This window comes from Taudactylus pleione, unplaced genomic scaffold (genome assembly GCF_031769625.1).
Source record: "Taudactylus pleione unplaced genomic scaffold, aTauple2 ptg000179l, whole genome shotgun sequence".
NCBI classification, from domain to species: Eukaryota; Metazoa; Chordata; class Amphibia; order Anura; family Myobatrachidae; genus Taudactylus; species Taudactylus pleione.
Window position 1 is genome coordinate 14,216,712 of NW_028284581.1, and position 16,993 is coordinate 14,233,704.

The following is a 16,993-nucleotide window of genomic DNA, read 5'->3' on the forward strand; positions in this document are numbered from 1 at the left end:
AGGCACGAAGGGAGGCTGGATTCGGAGAACACCTTGGAAAAAAGTGTGAACATCTGGCAGTGTAGCAATCCTTCGTTGGAACCACACTGACAGCGCGGACACATGCACCTTCAGGGAGGCAAGGCGTAAGCCTAGGTCCAAACCTGATTGAAGAAATTCTAAGATCCTAGAGACTCCGAACACCTGAGGATCATAGTTTCTGGACTCACACCACTGAAAGTAAGTGCGCCACACCCTGTGGTAAATCCGTACGGAAGTAGGCTTGCATGCCCTGAGCATGGTACTAATAACCGAACCCGAGAAACCCCAAGACCTTAAGACGGCTGTCTCAAGAGCCACTCCACCAAAGACAGCCGACCCAGGTCCGGGTAAAGGCAGGGCCCTTGAGACAATAGGACGCTGAGGAAGAAGGTACGGAGCATCGATGGAGAGGCTCCTCAGATCGGAGTACCAAGGACGTCTGGGCCACGCTGGAGCCACCAGCACGAACGTGCCGCCGTCCTGCTTGAATTTCCGCAGGACCCAAGGTAGCAGGGATATCGGAGGAAACAGATATGCCAGGTGAAACATCCATTTCACTGACAGCGCGTCTACCAGACACGCGCCTGCATCTCTTGTCCTTGGCCCTTAAACGGGCAACTTCTGATTGTGATGGGAGGCCATCAAGTCCAGCTCCGGCAGTCCCCATCTGTCCATGAGTAGCTGAAACACCTCTGGGTGAAGCGACCATTCTCCAGGATGCATGTCGCGACGGCTGAGGAAGTCTGCCTCCCAATTGAGGACTCCGGGGATGAAGAACGCTGAGATTGCTGGAATGTGGCACTCCGCCCAAGCAAGGATGCGAGAGACCGCCGACATCGCAGGCCAACTGAGAGTTCCTCCCTGGTGGTTGATGTACGCCACCGTCGTGGCATTGTCGGACTGAACTTGAACCGTCCTTCCTTGAAGAGCGGTGCCGGACAACTGCGGGGCCCTGTACACCACCCGCAGTTCCAGGATGTTGATGGGGAGAAGAGCTTCTTCCACAGTCCAACGTTCCTGAAGTAACAACAAGCCTGTCACTGCCCTCCAACCCCAGAGACTGGCATCTGTTGTGAGCAGGACCCAGTCCGGGATCCAAAGGGGCGCCCCTCAACCAGATGAGCTGTCTGAAGCCACCAAGCTAGAGACTGCCGAACCTCTGGGGACAACACCATGTCACAAGCTGTGGCAGCGGCTTGTTTCCCACCGGCTCAGGATCTACACTGACTCACAATATTCAGAATCCGGTTACGCTGATTACCAAGCACCGGAGATGCTGCAGAGAGTGACTCATACTCCCATATGCTGCTGATTGGCTGCCCCTCCTATTTGTAGCTTCCAGATTCATTCCTCTTCGCCGGTTATAGAGTTTTCTCCTACAGTTCGGTCTGGTTGTTCCAGCTATCCTCCGTGATTGTCTACACTTCAGCCTCTGCTTCTGTTTACCACTCTCCATCTCCCTCCACACTGCCTTCCAGGCTTCAGCAGGTAGCTCAGTTATTCAGACTGTTGTTCCACTCTGCTCTGATTGCCGTTAGCTTGCTGTCTATTTTCACCATCCACATGCTGTGCTCAGTGTATGCAGGCTCAAGCCTTTGGGTCCATGCTTCCTCTGTGTAATCAGCAGCTACAGCTTTCTAAGCCCTACTGTGTGTAATCAAACTGTACATTTACACATGTACTATTTTCAACCTGTTGTATCCTGCACTCCTGACAGGCAACTCATCTAGCCAAGTTATCCTGCCCTTCTGGCAGGCAACTTATCTAGCCAAGTTATCCTGCCCTCCTGGCAGGCAACTTATCTAGCCAAGTTACCCTGCTCTGCTGGCAGGCAACTTATCTAGCCAAGTTATCCTGCCCTCCTGGCAGGCTTCTCTACAAGCCAAGTTTTCCTGCCTTTTCTGGTGAGACACTTTTCCATTCTTTAAGACACTCATAACACACCAGCATCTGAGAGCGGATCCGGTGAGGTAACCCGTTCCATTCTGATAGAATCAGCCCCTGCAGGGGCCATGAATGGAACTGGGCAAATTCCACCAGGTCGAATGCCGACACCATGGACCCCTCTCATTGCCGAATGGACCGACAGGTGGCAAATGCTCAGGCAACTGTGTATCCGCAGCTGTAGGGAGGAGACCTTTTCCGGAGTCAGGAAGATCCTTTGTTGACGAGAATCTAGTAGGGCTCCCAAATGAACCATCCGCTGTGATGGAATCAGGGAGGGACTTTCTAAAATTTATCAACCACCCGTGCGCTTGCAGACAAGCGATCGTCAGGTGGAGATGTTGAAGCAGTACCTCCGGAGAGTGCGCTAGCAAAAGGAGGTTGTCTAGATAAGGCAGCAGCCGTACATTCTGGCTCCGAAGATGTGCGGCCATGATCGCCATCTCTGCGGTGAATGCCCTTGGTGCCGTGGAGAGGCCAAAGGGTAGCGCCCGAAACTGATAATGATGCTGCAGGATAGCGAACCTCAGATACCGCAGGTGCGAAGGTGCTATCGGAACATGGAGGTAGGCGTCCTGGATATCCAGGAAGACCATGTAATCCCCAGGTTCTATCACCGGAATGATGGAACGTAACGTTTCCATCCTGAATTTGGGAACTCTGAGGAATTTGTTCAGAGACTTCAAATTGAGGATAGGGCGATGAGAACCATTGGGTTTCTGCACCAGAAACAGAGTAGAGTAGTACCCCCATCCCTCGTTGTGATTGAGGAATGGGAACAATGACCCCTGCTTTCAGCAAGGACTCTATAGCTTCCTGAATCTGCAAAGCCTTGGTTTTGTCCTGAGAAGGACTCGTGCAGAAAAACTGGTGGGGCGGTCTGTGCCGAAAAGACAGGGCGTACCCCTGGGAGACCACTTCTCGAACCCAGGCATCTGTGGTGGTATTGTGCCAGCACTGGTCAAACTGAAGAAGGTGGCCTCCCACTCTGGGGTCCCCCAGAGGGAGGCCCATCCCATCAGGCAGAAGGTTTATCTTCCTGCTTGGAAGAAGGGTGCCTGGCACTCCAGGCCTGCTTCTTGGGCTGAGGCGGTCTCGGCCGCCGACTGCCTCTGGAAGGACTGACCTTTGGCCTTGCCCTGAATCGGAAAGGACTGAAAAGCGAAGCCCCACATCTTAGCAGGTGCTGAATACGAAGGGAGGAAGGCTGATTTGGATTTATCCAGGGTATCTACTATCTTGTCCAAGTCCGGACCAAATAGTAATTCTTCATTAAAGGGTAAGGCCTCCAGGCCTTTCTATGAATCAGCGTCTGCTCTCCAAGACCTCAACCACAAGGATCGGCGAGCAGACACTGCTGCCGCCAAAACCCTAGAAGTCAGCAGACTAGCATCTAAAGATGCTTCTCCAATGTAGGAAGCAGCATCTCTCATCTGTCCTAACAATGCTCTCTGGACATCCGGAGCATCGTCTGGAAAGGTATCCTCTAATGCATTGGCTAAACCCTCAATGGCCTTTGCCACCCAGGAGATGGCCATGGACGGCCGGGCTACTGCCCCTGAGAGAGAGTAAATGGACTTTAGGCAAGTCTCAACCTTCCTGTCGTGGGATCCTTCAGCGAGGATATAGACTGTAATGGCAGCGTAGTGCTCCTGATTAAGCGAGTGACATGGGAATCCACCGCCGGTGGGGTTTCCCATTTTTTACAATGCGCCTCAGGAAATGGATAATTAGACGGCAACGACTTCTGTGGCTGGAATCTCTTACTGGGTGCCTGCCAAGCCACCGCCATATGATCCGTCAATTGATCAGACAGGGGAAACACTGCAGAAGTCACCTTAGCCTTTTTAAAACTAGGGTACTTAGACTTAGGGGCTGGTGCCTCATCCTATTTGAAGAATGGCTCGCACCGCCCTAATCAGAGCTCGCACATTGATGGAGGACTTAGCATCCACCTCCTGGACTGAGACGTCTGAGTCGGTGTCGTCATGCACCTCCCCATCATCTCAGGACACATCGGTGTCCGTGAAATGCGTGGCTTGTGCCATTATAGTGCGTTTAGACTTCCTTGACGGGATGTCACTCTGCAGCATCGACTGAAAAGCCGAAGACGTGGCCGCCAAACTCTGGACCGAGTTGGAGAGCGCATCCACCCATGGAGGGGGAGCCGCCCCAGGGGCCTGAAAAGGCACCACAGACTGCTGCATCACAGGGGTAGACTGTATATACATAGGTATCCCCGCATAATGACCAACAGGCTGAGAGCCAGGGGGACTCTGCAATAATTGCGGGACACCCGGGGAATGGGGGATGGTAGGCTGGGGCAATGCCCTGGTAGGGATAGCAGTCAGGACCGACACTGTCCGCAATAGACATCAGCACTTGAGAAAACATCACCCATTGTGGTTCCTGCGACATAGGGGGTTTTGAGGGGCCAGGTACCAACTGGCACTGTCCGCACAGGCCATCCTGTGATAAATCCTCCCTATCCACTCCCATAGAACAGCGTCTGCAGGAGACCAACACTGGAGCCACGGAGTGCTCAATCTCCTCCTCAGACATGACAAAATATATTGTAGAAATAGATATATATATATATATATATCTAGCAATAGAGAATAGTGCCACACCGGCGCACTCACCTGTGTGCTAAACAACAGCCCACAATATGGCACTGTGTCGCACACAACTGTATGTGACTGACCACACCAATACTTTGATTTATATAGGTAAGGTTTATAGAAAAACGCCCTTCCCCCCCCCACACACCTGTAGGGCCTTATAGGAGAAGGAAAGGGATAGGTATAAGCTGACAGAGAATTGGAATAAGCACAGACAGGCAGCACTAGCAAAAAGTCACATACCATGCAGGAAGATAATACTCACTGCACCTTTCACTACACTCAACTGCCCAGATTCAGTGTCTGGGAGGGCTATAGCGCTGTGTACACTGTCCTTTAGCGGGGGAGAGGACTGGTCCGCATGCTCCCTGAGAGATCAGCGCTGCCACCTAGAGAAAATGGCCGCCAGAGACCTCAGAGGAGAAGTGGCCGAGAAATCTGCAGCTCAGGGACGCCAGACTGCGTGCTGAAAGGCGCGCTGAGCTGAGGGGAGGAGCCACTAAACAGGGAAGGCTTCCTCCCCTGGCTAGCAATTAACCCCAGGGTTGCCGCCTTCCCGCTTGCCGCGTATTTTACCCTGGTGGTCTAGTCGTCTCACGGGGTATGCCTCCAAGGAGGGGGAGCCCGCCGCCACAGCTAGCACCTCCGGTCTGTCCCCCAGAACTGGGGGCATCGGACTGCATTTAGAGGAACCCGCGAGCCATAAAGGGTTTCACTGCTCACAGCACAGAGCAGTTTTCTCAGATGGTATCGGTAGTGTCTAACGTAGTCAGGTATCACCTTCTAAAATTGAGGTAACCAATAGCAAACAACTTGCAATTAACAAAGTATAAACACATGTGCACATGTAACACATTTAGAATAATCATAAAATAAGGTGCTCATCGGGGAAAATAAATGCATATGTATATTGTGGCAAAGAGGGCTCTCTTTGCTATGTTCTGCTATAAAGAACATGACTCAATCCTGGAACAAAGAAGCTGGATACCTTAAAGCACAGCTGCATCATATGGGTCTGATTGGTCTGTGTGTGTGTGAAGCAAAAAGGGTTCTGGGATTCAGGGAGAAGATGCTTCTGATGCTGAACTAGTCGGCCAGGTGATAGTGAGCTGCTAATGTTAGCTTAGAGCAGTGGTTCTCAAACTCTAACCTCAGGACCCCACAAAGGTCACATTTTCCAGGTCACCCAGCAGGTGAACAGGTGTAGTCATTACTCACAGACACATTTTAAAAAATCCACAGATGGAGCTAATTATTTCACTTGTAATTCTGTGAGGAGACCTGGACCACATTCACTGTTTAGGGTCCTGAGGACCGAGTTTGAGAACCTGCGGCTTAGAGGCATATCCAATTGCCGGTGTGAAAATTAAAAAACCCTGCAGCGCTGGGTTTTTCGTGCAGCCGCTGGGTTTTGCTATTCAATTGGGGGACAGAAAATGGGATGTGAAGTTTCTATAGAAATCACTGCATCTTTTTCTCGCACTTCCAGAGCAAGTCTGCTTTTTCCTAAAATAAATTTAGGAAAAATCAGCAGGACTTGCTCTGGGACCCCGGCGGAAGTTTCCAATTAGCTTAATTAGTCCTTAATTACTCACCTTTTGAAGTGGTGTCTTCTGCATCAAGCATCGGGAGCTGGCTCTTCTGCAGCAGGGTGAGTATATTAGTATGTGTTTGTAAGTGTGTGAGTGACCACCAGTGTGACTCCCCCCCGTGTGAGTGTATAACCCCACCTCCCCCCGTAAGGGGCACTGGGAGACCTACATCTCCCAGTAGCCCTTCCCAGCACCCCCGGAGCCTCTCAGCTTCCCCTGTGATTCCCAGCAGTCCCCTCCCCAGTGACAAGATGGAAGGGAGGCCACCGGGAGCTGCAGAGACCCCCGGGCACGCAAGTATATATATTTACGCACCACAGGGTTTTCAGCTCTGAAAACCTTGCAATAATTTTTTTTTTTTTATTATTGGATATCGCGAGTATCGGGAGCGCGCATACGCACAGTAAACCAAAATTGGGCGTGAATGGCAAAAGGTTTTTACCTCGCTAAACCTCACACCCAATTGGATGTGCCCCTTAGTGTCCGGAAGACAAATGCTGGATGTAAATGTGCTGACATAACAGTTTGCATCAGTAAAAAGCCATCTGACACAGTCAACTGCTGTCAAATGTGTTCTTTGTAAGAAGAATCTTACAATATCTATATTTAACTCTAATAGCACAGACCAAAAATATCAAAAAGTAAAAAATAATAAAAAGGAAAAAGTTAAAAATGGCTTCACTGACGGAATGTTATTTAAAAAAAATAGAAAGACATAAAATAAATACAAGAACAGTAGTTTCATATTGATCTAATAGGACTGCATTTGCCTAGTTAATGCAGCATAAGCATTAGTAGAAGGTCATGAGATCAGGTCCAACTACATAAATAATTTTTCGACTGAAAAAAAGTTGTTTTTAATATTTTTTATTCGTATTATACAACACCAAACTTATTGAACCCAATTAAATTCACATAAATACAAATACCAATAAAGATGAAAAGTCTAGATGTCATTTATCATTAGTAAATATGAACAATATAAACATCACCCATTTATAATAGGGGTCCTAATAGTGTAATGGATTAGTAGCATACAACTCAAAGCTCAAGGAAATGAGATCTAAATTAGACAAATATTGTACATGTAGTCTTTCCTACATATTAAGCCCCACACATCCAGGTGATGAGATAAACTACAAAAGTGTGGTTTTAATAGTTGATATATGTATAAATACCAAAATATTTGCCCAATGATTTAGAGTTGAAGGTATTACTAATATGCTCTGTTATTAAGCCAACATGTGTCATGAGAGTATTAAGTACTTTATTTTAAATACAATCTAAAGTTGCTTGGTGGTAGATGACTCCTCATTCTACAAGCCTTTTTAAAGACTTTCTACGGTTCCTCCTCAAGACACACAGACATAGTTTTATCTAGTTTCAAAATTCTTCTTAACCATTTGTTTCACTTCTCTTGAATGAGAATTATATTTGGAAATAAATCTAGGGCCTATCTTTTCAACCTCATCATTTGAGACTGTAGATTTCTTACTTGGAATGAACAAGGAGTCCCTATCCTTCCCTGAAGTTTAATCAAAAGCTGCTTGTAATAAGGTATCCGGATATCCTTGTTCCCTGAATGCTGCAATTAACTGATTGGCTTGTACTAGGAATTGAGAGTCTTCAGTACAATTTCATGTTACTCTTAGTTGACTTTTGGGGATATTATCTAACCAAGGGCAATGGTGGAAACTCAAGTAATTCAAGAACCCATTACAATCCACCTCCTTTTTAGGGATAGTGGTAATAATCTCTTGACCCTTAATCTGTAGTGCAATATCCAGGAAGGTTATTTCCATATTGTGAACAGTGCTAGTGAACCGTAACCCATATAAATTAGTATCAAGTTGAGAAACAAAGGGAAAAAAACTAATCAAAATCCCTTTCTCAGATGAAAAACATCATCGATGTTTCTGCTATAAAGCAACAGGTTCACCATGAAGGGGCCACCCCAAATGTATTCTTCCTCAAACAGCCCAATATATAGATTGCCAAAACTCGGGGTGAACCTGGGGCCCATGGCAGTCCTTTGAACCTGTAAATAATAGTCCTTATCAAATGTGATGAGGAATATTATTTATAGGTTCACGGGACTGCGTTGGTGTGCCCTGAGTTTTGTCAATCTATATATGAGGCAGTTTATTAATTCTTATTTTTAATATTTTCTGTGAGTAAACTATTAAATTGTTAATATTTTCATATATGCGCTCTCTTTTTGGTAATAGATTTATCATTTGTAGTATTGTATTTTGAAGCAATCCAGAGTTGCTTGTTGGAATTTAAGGTGGTTATCGGGTTGATATTCTAATTAGTCTAATAATTAATGGATGATTTATTATATGAACATTATGCTGGCCGCTCATTGGTTCTTCACTTGTACCTTTTTTTAAGCACTATTGGAGACATTCAGTTCCCCAAAGGATGGAGTTTCTTAGAACAATCACAAGGTATGTGGTAGTCTACCAACCATCTGTTGCTAGACGGCAAGCCTTCTGACAAACAAACAGCAGTTTGCAAGAATTGATAACCTGCAAACTGTCTTTGTTCTAAGGAATAGGACTGCCAGCTACCAACAGCACCCACCTTACTCACCCTATACCTTGCTAGGTGTGTTGGTTTCTTTCTTCATTTCAATTATTGCTAATCTCTCTTCTCTGGTTGCAGGTGCTCCAAAGGGTCATAAGAAACAGCAGGTGTAACCACCTATATAACAGAAATGACTCCAGTCCTATATTCTTCAGTTTGCCTGAAGTTCACCTTACATTTTACTGGTTCTAAGGTGTTCTCATGATTGGACCATTCCTTCCACTTATCAGTTGTTCCTCAATCCCTTGTTGACTGGGTTTACCAATACTACGATTAAATACTCTTCACTGCATCCATTAGTCTCCAGTACTTCTTGGTATGCTACTACAGTTACACCTCCTCTCTCACGTTCTTCTCAGGATTACCATCTGTAAACTTCTGTAAGATCTGCAGGGGACTGGCTCTAGCATGCAGTTCATCACGCGTGCATGTGATCTCCATGGACGTGCCTGTCTGCTCTTATGATGCACATGGCTGTGCACGTGAATTGTGTGTGCACATCAAGCTCACTCTACCTTCACCAGCAGCAGTCGGGAGGCTTGCTCACCTACCCACAAGCTGCAGCTAGGTGGCAATCCTATTCCCTAGAACAAAGACAGTTTGCAGGTCATAGAGTCCTGAAAACTACTGTTTCTCCTTCTTTGATATACCATTATCACTCTGACTCTTGGGAGCACCACCAACATAAGATTATTTGATGAAGGATTTCCTATTTTTTCTTCATATATTTGTTGGTATCTTAAATATGTATATTGACACATAGTAATTGTTTTTCTAATTTGAGAATCAACACACACACTAGTCTTGTCAGGAATTTGTAAGGTTTTAGTACTGTAAATAGGAAACTATGTGGTGCAATTAGTGGGGACCCTAGGGATAATAGGTTTGTTCAGGGAAAACTAGTGAGTGCAGTTCTTAAAAAGAAACGACATTCTCGTCTCTCCACACCACTTTTGGCAAGAAAGTTGGACTGGTTCTTAGAATGGAATCAGTATGTTTGACCGCCGGATGTGAGCCCGGCAGTTCAAATCCTGATGCCAGCAGCCCAATGGAGCAGATCCCGACAGCGGAGGTAAATTTACTATTCCTAACCCTCTCCCCCCCTAACCCACCTTTAGGGGTGCTTAACCCCCCCTTCCCCTAGCCTAACCCTAAGTCCCCCCAGGGGGTCCCTAAACCTAACCCCCATCCTCTGCTACGTAGACAGTTACCCCCAGCATTGGTCGATCGGTCCGGCGTCCTGTCGGAGTTCCGGCCTCGGGATTAACATAGGCGTCGGGATTTTGACACTTATGTTAGATCCCTTGCCGGGATTACACTGTCGGTATTGAGACTGGCGGCAATGCGTCCGCTGGTCTTATAACTACATACCCTTAGAACCACTTTATCCCATAAGATATTCAAAAAGGGTTGATTGCACCATATTAAATGAATAGGTTGAAGTCCCATGGCATCCACAAAGGACCTAATATTGGGGCAAATTCTCTTCACCAATTAAAAAAAAAAAAAAAAAAGGATCAATTCTCTCATGCTTATTTAGCTTTCTCGAAAATATTTAGTGCTGCTATTTGTTCAGGATGGCCTCAGTGAAGGTCTTGCCTTATCCACATTCAATGTACAAAGTCAAGTATTTGTGGAATAGTTGTTCTAGCTCCAATTTATTTTAGATTCACACCATGCTTACAAACTCTACTACATTATAGAAATGTTCATTTTTCATGCTTGTATTGATAAAGGACTCGGATTCTCTCTTATCTCTGAGCATTTCCTATTCCATTTCCATGCATTTATGTGTAGTTGCTGCACATTTGGGTAAAGTAGTATAGGCCATGATTCCTCCTGAAGCATGTCCCAAGCTACTGTGAACAATGGGCGCCTTGGCTAAAATGGGAGAATCACTACCACTTCTGAGAGGAAATGGAGGGAAGACATAGGCCAGTTGGAACCTCCATGATATTGACAATGTGTCCACTGTCTCTGTCCCTGGAATTTTGTGTTGAGAGAAAAATGTTGGTACTTGGACATTCTAGTTTGTTGCCATAATATTCAATTAGGGAAGGTCATATATTTTTTATCAGGAGCTGAAAGAACTCCTGAAGTAGAGACCATTCCCCTTGAAAAACATGCCCATCTCAGGGAACTGGCCACTGCATTCTCCTTGCCTGCGATATGGAATGCTGAAAGCAGTTTTAGGTTTCTTTCTGCCCAAGAGTTTTGCTACCTTCACCATCATAGATCTGCTTCCGGTACCTCCCTGGTTATTTATGAAGGCCACTGTTATATTGTCTGAAAATACTCTGATGTTTTCCCAGTAACTATTGCAGAAATTGATAACCACTTAACTAGAGTGGTTGCATGCAATGCGACTGCAGCCAGCTGGGCTATCACTAATTAGCATTTCAGAGTGTCTTGCAAACTACTGGAGGGGATAGAGGTACTGTTACAACAGGGTCCTATGGACACATTGGAGAATGCCAGAAACCCCCTAGGCATGTTATTTGTTTTAACACCATGGGCTAAATATACTATGTAGCGCTTTCAATGCCACCATGTTTTGGGCGGTTTCAGACACTAGATGTAAAAAGGCAGTTATATTCAATACAAAACATTTTGTATTGAATATAACTGGCACCTTAAATCCAGCGGTTGAAACTGGCAACCCTGCGGCTTTGGATCTGCAATTGCACTGGACTGATTTCTAGCTAACCGGTTCCTGCAAAAGGGCTAAGGTTGTGAATAGCTTTACTTAATATGTGGCATACCGTTTGGGTCCTCTTTGAGGACCCCAATATATGGAGAGAAAAATCAGGGCCAAAAAACTCATCCAAAATGTTTAATATTTTTATGTAAAGTGCCTCTCTATTCATGGTTCTGTTTAATTTACTAATTCCAAACCGTTTTAATGATAATTTTGATTTTATACATTTCTAGAATAATAGTAGGTGATCATAATGCTTATTTACCAGTAAAGGTGTGTATCCACTAGGCGATTGAAATGAGCGATTGAACGATAACGACATCATTATCGGTCACTTGCTCACAAATCGTTCATTAAAATGTCGAAAGTAATGCGCGCTCCCGCTGGTCGTCTTCAACATCACTCATCACCTGAACATGCTGGTCAATCTGCCAACAACGACAGATTGACCATGTTCAGCGAAGAGGGAGGGTGCCTGCACTGTTCAGTGTAGGCACCTACAAGATGAGGAACGACATTACGATTGCAATTTTGTAATCGTACTGTCGTTCCTCTATCGGCAAGTGCGTACGCACCTTTAGGTCCAATTCAATTAGGTGCGAAAGTCAAAAACTTATCACTAGATAAGTTTTCGCACTATTCGCCAGTTTTTGTGTGATCTTTTTGCGTATTTTCGCAATGCGCGTTCCCATTTTTCGCCCTATACAATTGCAAAAGCCGCAAAAATGCATATGTGCAATACGTGCGCATAGCAAAGCCAGCGAAAGGTACAGCACATTTTGGGGAAATCAGTATGTACCCCATAAAAAGCCTGACATAGGAAATCAATATAGAAGTGTATTAATAGCCCTAATAAAAGTTTTTTGGGTTATTAAAAGGTGTCAAATGGCTGTTATATGCATAGTTATATAAGTGTGGAAAAATGATAGAAAGCTATATTTTTTGGAGCAAATAATTGCTGCAGTTAAAGTGGGAGTACATTAAATGGAATCAGTATAAAATACTGATGGCTGAATAGCCGCTGGTTCTCATACCGACGCCGGAATCCTCACAGGAGGACATTCCGACAGGGGCATATAAGTACCCTAACCCTCCCCTCTCCCCCTCTTAACCCTAACCCTTCCTTGGTGATGCCTAGCCCTAACCTCCCCCTAAACCTCCCTGGGGGTTGCCTAACCACCCCTTCTTCTGGCCTTACCCTCCCCGGGGGTTGCCTAACCCTAATCCTCCCCCACCCGGCTACAACCTAACTGTTCCCGGCTTACCTCGTTCAGGATGCCGGCCGTCACATCCACAGTACAACAATATAAGAATTATTAATGTGAAGATTCTAGACCCAGCGCATATCTGGCAGAATGCCAAAGGGATCATATTCTATCAAATTTCAGAGGGCAATGTTTGGTGCACATGAACCTTTCATGGGACAAGGTGAAGTTTTCCAGGCCAATCCAGGAGGAAAGAGTTGGGGCCTGCAGAGCCATCCAAGTACTAGCAATACAAACTTTAGCTAGTTAAACAGGTATAATAACATAATTCTGAAAATAGGGATTCAACATATCTGCAAGACCCAACCCGAAGATGAATGTCCCCAGAGAAGACAGACATTCTTATCCCAGAATCAGTCACACAAGCCAGTACATGGGACGGGAAAGTGGAAACCATAGCGCAAGACCACAGCAAATGCCATCAGCATGAGACAGTCCACACTTAGTACAGGAAGTGAAGACAAACTTCCTAAATTTCTCCGAACGCACCGGTGTCCAATGCACTCTGACGAATATACAACTGTATGTGCTGGAATCTGACATACGCTGTAGCCATATGAGGAGTATACAGGTCAAAGCGCCATTCCTCATTGGACAGGGGACCTAAATCTACCCAGTTGGCCCATAGGAACTGTAAATCTTCGGAGTCAACAGCTGACCAGAGGGACGAATAATTGGCAAAGAATGCAAAAGTAACTGCTAAAACAGGAACAACCCCTGCACCCTTACTGTGCACTGAACATATGGCAAAGCTGCAGAAACCTAAAAAACATGGACTTTTAGAAGCGCAAAATCCAAGGCAAGTTGAAAAAAGGAGAAAATTTCCTCCCTATATAAATGACCCACAGTAGACATACCATGACCCAACCACAAAGAACTGCCTTCCAACAGAAGTAACTTAGAAAAAGCGGCATTTCCCCTGCAGAGACAACAGGGATCCAAACTATCAGCAGTCAGCAGTTTAAGAGGCACATACTCAGCCATGTCATGTGAGATTAGAATACCCAAATATTGGGTACACCAACGTAAGAGGAGTTATAATTGGATGGCTGGGATAAGGTAAGGAGTATATGAAACACCGCAGATTTATTCCAATAAAGCTTCCGCTTGTGACAAAAAGAATAACATATCATCTGCATTTTCCTTTCACTTTATTTCACAATATCTAGTTTGCTTACGGAGCCTAAAGCTTTAAATACATTTTGTAGAAAGACAACAGGCTTTAATTTTTGTTCATATCAATTAAACAGTTTCTATTATTCACGACAGATGTTTAACAGATTCTAGATGGCTTATGAATATAAAGTATGGTCAATACTCCCTAGTAAATGAGTTACATACTGAAAGAGGAATATGGATTGAACACAAAGAAAATGCATCAGCTGGCCAGGCCTCTGTAGCCAATTTGCAATTGGTCAACTCAGGGAAGAGAATACACGCTGCATTTACAAAAGGATCCAGTTCCTATTTAGGTGGTCGCTGTGGAGTAACTATATGTAAGCAGCATTTGTTTATTCCTTACCTGTACGAGCCTGCTGCTAACTATTGTTAAACAGGACTATGTAATGAGGTTGTCCTGTGCATGAACTGAAAGAATACTGCTGTATATGTGAGCTAAATGACTGCCATTTATTACACCTTCCTGAGCCTTTATTACATTAGCTTGCTGCTAATTACCACCACTGACACGGCCCGGTGTGTCAGATGAAAGATTGCCTCGTCATTAGCATAGCTGCTCTCCATGGGTCTGATTCACAGGTGAACACAGTGCAGATGTTTGCGCAGTTAAGCGATTATTTGCTACCGTGCATGTGCAAAAAGTCCTGAATCTCTACAGCTCAGGTACCGAGTGTACAGCTCCATTTGCTGTTGCGTATGGAGTCGCAGGTATCAGAAACAGCTAGGCAATACCATGGGTGTTCCTGGATGGTGTCTGCGAAAGGGCCTGAAGTGAACACAAAAAAGGCCATCTCAGGGGCTAGTTACAGGAGTGTCCCAGACACACAGCGGCCATATTCAGTGTTATTTCAAAAGGACACACTGTGCATGCCATAGGCTGGTGCCAATATCGATGGTGAATACAATGTTGTGCTGATAGTGGAGTGTTTGGAACCAGTGTCAGAGTAGCAGCATTCATGGGCACTGAAAGTGGGCATCTCAGAGCTTGCACTGTCCGGCGTGCACTAGTACACAAGGGGAGAGCTGAAAGTAAAATGAGCATATTATAGCCACTGCGACACTGCAAAGAGCCGGCATTAGCACCCACCTCTGAATAAGGCCCCATGTGGGAAATAGGACTGCTGCTTATGACTAATACTGTTGAATATTAGAATATACTCAAAAAATATTCTTAGCAAGGGCTAAAAAAAATGTCCTTTTTTGTAGAACACTGTTAAAGAAAAAAATATATATATTAGAATATAACAAGTATATATGAAACTATGATGTAAATTAAAACATACCTTTTATTAATATTTCATCTAAAATACTGGGGCATACAGACTCTTTAAAAGTCTAGTTTAGTAAGTCCACCCAAATGTTAATAAAACCTTTTATTTCTGGAAAAAGCATTCCAAATAATTCCAACAGGTAAACGTGTTCTATTATATTTAACACATCATCTGCGAAGTATAATTAAATCTTGTATGTAAGAGCATAACATACATAAACTAAATGGTAACAATGGAGAGAATTTCTTCAGTTTATACTCCTGTAATTTGAGATGGAGAAAACTAATAGATAACCTTTACTACTGGAGACGCATTAGCTAACAGAATTAACCCCTTTAGGTACTACTGCACATTAAATGGCTGGATAAACACTAAACACACTAGTGTTCCATTGTATTTACAGTATATATCATGATAATCAGCTTGATTCAGACATCTCACATATAATACATAGCTCAATATTCCATAAACTCAATTTGGGCACAGAACATATAGCTCACACTTTCTTAAAAGGTGGTTATTAAATCCTATTGGGTTTTTTCAGGAAAGACTTGCTGTATTATCACACAATTTCTAAAGCCATAAGAGTAAACCCTAATTTTATGCACCTAAATGCAATATACACATCAGGGCATCATTCTTATTGAGCAATGGAGCCTAGATAGTGAATAGTACAGCACACAGATGCCCTGACACAATCTGCTGCGATCCCTCTATTACCACTGGCAGACGCCTCTCCCATAGGTTTCTATGGGGGATGCGATGCTGCCAAATTTTCCAATATCCGAAATGTGATGCATTCCAGATATTGGCCCCCGCAGCTAACGTCATCTGAAGATGGCATTAGCCGCTGTAGCCTATGGGCTACACTGTGCATAATTAGCCGGCAGATGGATCCACGGGAACCCTCCCTTGCTATGGCGGGCGTGCATGTGCAGTACCCCCTGCACTGGCCGGCAGCTCTCCGGAGACATCACAGGGATGGGCTCCTTCGCCCGTGTCCCTGCATGTCCCGGATGATACATCCAGCCGCTATTATCGCATTGCAAAAGAGATCATTAATAAATAGGCCCCAATAGGAGCTAAAGGACTGTAGTTCTATATTACTACCATTTGAATACGTTGCTCTATTTGGGCCTCATTTAGAGCTGCCCACAAAGCCGATATTCACGTAGTTAAGTGATTGTTTTGTGATTCTGCTGATAAATCTTTTATCCCTGGCTTTTAAGATGCTATTGGACGAGTGTTATCATGTGACTTATTTTGACAAATCATTGATCTTTACTAGGTTTTTCCAGTTGCCTAGCAACACACTGAGCTGTAATTTGAGTGGTATTTATATATTTTCTATGATAAGCCTGTAAACTTTATTTATAGCTATAGACCTAGTGTCCTTTGTGGTAAATATTGTTGCTATTCGATCTATACTGCATGATCATAGTGTTTCTAGGTTTGCTTACATGTTAAATGTGTCAGTAAACAGTGATTCATGTGACTTGGGGCTCTATTTACTAAGCTTTGTCAAGAGATACAGTGAACGGAGATAAGGAATCAGCTTCTGTCATACAGCCTGTGACATGGCAGTTAGGAGCTGATTGGCTGGTACTTTACCTCCTTTCACTTTAACTCCTAACAAAGCTTAGTAAATGCACTCCCAAGTTTGCTAATATACTCAGGAAAGATTAACAATGTTTATATTGACTGTTTCATTTATATATGTTCAGTTATTTTTATGTGGATTGCTTTTGAACACTTTTTAAACATTATTTTTATTGTTATCCCTACTTACCCACACAGGAATTTAGGTCTGTCT

General features: G+C 44.5%; 1 protein-coding gene across 4 annotated transcripts in view; it reads left to right on the forward strand.

Annotated features, from left to right (window-relative positions):
• Window positions 1-9,059, forward strand: part of LOC148519921 (biogenesis of lysosome-related organelles complex 1 subunit 4-like) — a 48,646-nt gene extending 39,587 nt beyond the window's left edge. For 2 of the 4 annotated variants that reach the window (XR_015878884.1, XR_015878883.1), the window contains 2 exons: window positions 8,573-8,628; window positions 8,846-9,059. The gene's annotated coding sequence lies outside the window, so the exon portion shown is untranslated. The remainder of the gene's footprint in view (window positions 1-8,572; window positions 8,629-8,845) is intronic. The other 2 variants (XR_015878885.1, XM_088475881.1) reach the window with 1 other exon arrangement.
• Window positions 9,060-16,993: the final 7,934 nt, after the last annotated feature.